Source organism: Microtus ochrogaster, chromosome 16, assembly GCF_000317375.1.
Source record: "Microtus ochrogaster isolate Prairie Vole_2 chromosome 16, MicOch1.0, whole genome shotgun sequence".
Taxonomy (NCBI): domain Eukaryota; kingdom Metazoa; phylum Chordata; class Mammalia; order Rodentia; family Cricetidae; genus Microtus; species Microtus ochrogaster.
The window spans coordinates 11156925-11158926 of record NC_022018.1 but is presented as its reverse complement, the minus strand read 5'-3'; the positions used below and the strand labels follow the sequence as shown (position 1 = coordinate 11158926).

Genomic DNA, 2002 nt, shown 5'->3' with positions numbered 1-2002 from the left:
AAACAAAAAAAACCTTACCTGATTATCATAAATGTGGAGGACTAGTCAGTCCAAAAAGTATTTATAAAGCAATGAATGAAATTGTTTCTGCTGTTTGCAGGCTGATAGCAGTTGGACTCGGGTGGGTTGTAAAGACTGCCCTTGAACTCCAGATCCCACTGTCTCAGCCTGGGCTGTGAATATATGCCCCCACGCCCAAATCCTTTCAGTTCTACGTTTTTAAATGAAGCAGAGTTGGGGTGTAATAAAAATATTTTGATATAGACTTCAGTACCAGGGTCAAGAAAAAGATGCTCAAAGATCCACCTGCCTCTGCCTTCTGAGTGCTGGAATTTTAAAGGCGTGCGCTACAACCATCTGGCCAGCCTAGTGTACAGAGCAAGTTCCAGGACCTGTCCAAAAAGGAAAAAAGAAAAGAAAAGAGAGAGATACTCAGAATAAAGTAGGTCAATCAGGAGCAGGGGCGTGGGTTTCTTAAAGAGTCACAAAGATATGCCCAGGTTGGTACAGGCTCCACAAGATTTGAGAGCAGGGCTAGTTGGACTGGTGACACGTACCTTTAATCCCAGTCCCAGCAGAGCAGAAGCAGCAGAGTTCAAGACCAGTTTGGTCTACAAATAGAATTCCAGGCCAGCCTGGGCTATATTTGAGACCTTGTCTCAAAAACAAACAAAAAAATAAGCTGGGCAGTGGTGGTACACGCTTTCAATCCCAGCACTCAAGAGGCAGAGACAGGCAATGAGTTCAAGGCCAGCCTGGTCTATAGAGTGAGTTCCAGAACAGCCAGGTCTACACAGGGAAACTGTCCCATCCCTCTCAAAAGAGAGAGAGAGAGAGAGAGAGAGAGAGAGAGAGAGAGAGAGAGAGAGAGAGAGAGAGAGCCAGGTATAATTTGAAAATAGTTCCTTAAATCTAGTAGCTCAGTGAGTATATGTGTTATACACACCTGAAAAAGAAAAATAGCTACATTCATAAACTTGAAATACACATTCCCTTGGCCCAGTCATTGTATTTATGAAAATGTTTTCACTATGTGCACAGTTTTTCATAACAACGTGTAGTTAATGAGTAGGAAACTAGAGACCCTCTCCTTCCAGCAGTAAGGAATGAGATGAGGACTGGCTCTACGGCTGCTCACTCTCCTCGTAGAGGATGCAGTGCACATATAGAACTCATGCAAGGGAGTCACACAAACACCTCGTTTACAAAAGGAAAGAAATGAGTGAACTGTATAATGTCACTTAGATTGAGATAAATCAGCTAACGGTGACTTTTACTTTAAAAATGGTTGGTTTTTGAGCCAGGTGTGGTGCACCCCTGTAATTTTCGTGCTTGGGTGATAGAGGCAAGAGACTCAGTTTCCCAGCTACATAGGGAGGTTATATGAGACCTTGTCCAAAAGAGAGGGAGGGAAGGAAGGAAAGAAAGAACATGAAACAAAAGGTGAATGGAGCAGAGTGAGGATGGCTACCCTGAACTGTTGAGACAGCTCAGAAGTGAAAAGACACCACCACCAAGCCTCACAGCCTGCATTTGATCTCTGGAACCCACATGGTAGATGGAGGGAAATGGCTCCAAAAGTTGGCTCTGACCTTCACATGTATTTACATGACATGTACATACTCCCTCCAACCCACACAGAGTTAAATAAAATTTATAAGACATTTTAAAAAGATTTTGAATAATCAAAGTAAATGAATGATCTATAAATCAAAAAAAAAAAGACTGGAAGGAAAATACATCAAACTATAACAAATGCATTGAAGCTTGTGTTTAGTCTTTTATGCTTGCGTTTTATGGAGTAAGAGAAGGAGAGAGTGCGTAGGCAGAAACTTCTTGGTGTTTTGTAGCCCTGGCTGTCCTGGAACTAGCTTTATAGACTAGGCTGGCCTCAAACTCACAGAGATCCACCTGCCTCTGCCTCCTTAGTGCTGGGATTAAAGGCATGTGCCACCACTGCCAGCTTTTGAAAATTAATAATTTTTTAAAATACATTTTTTTT

At 42.2% G+C, this 2002-nt stretch overlaps 1 protein-coding gene across 3 annotated transcripts in view; it reads left to right on the top strand.

The window, feature by feature from the left end:
• Fbxo11 (F-box protein 11) overlaps positions 1-2002 on the top strand; it is an 81714-nt gene that overhangs the window by 55452 nt on the left and 24260 nt on the right. The window lies entirely within an intron of this gene.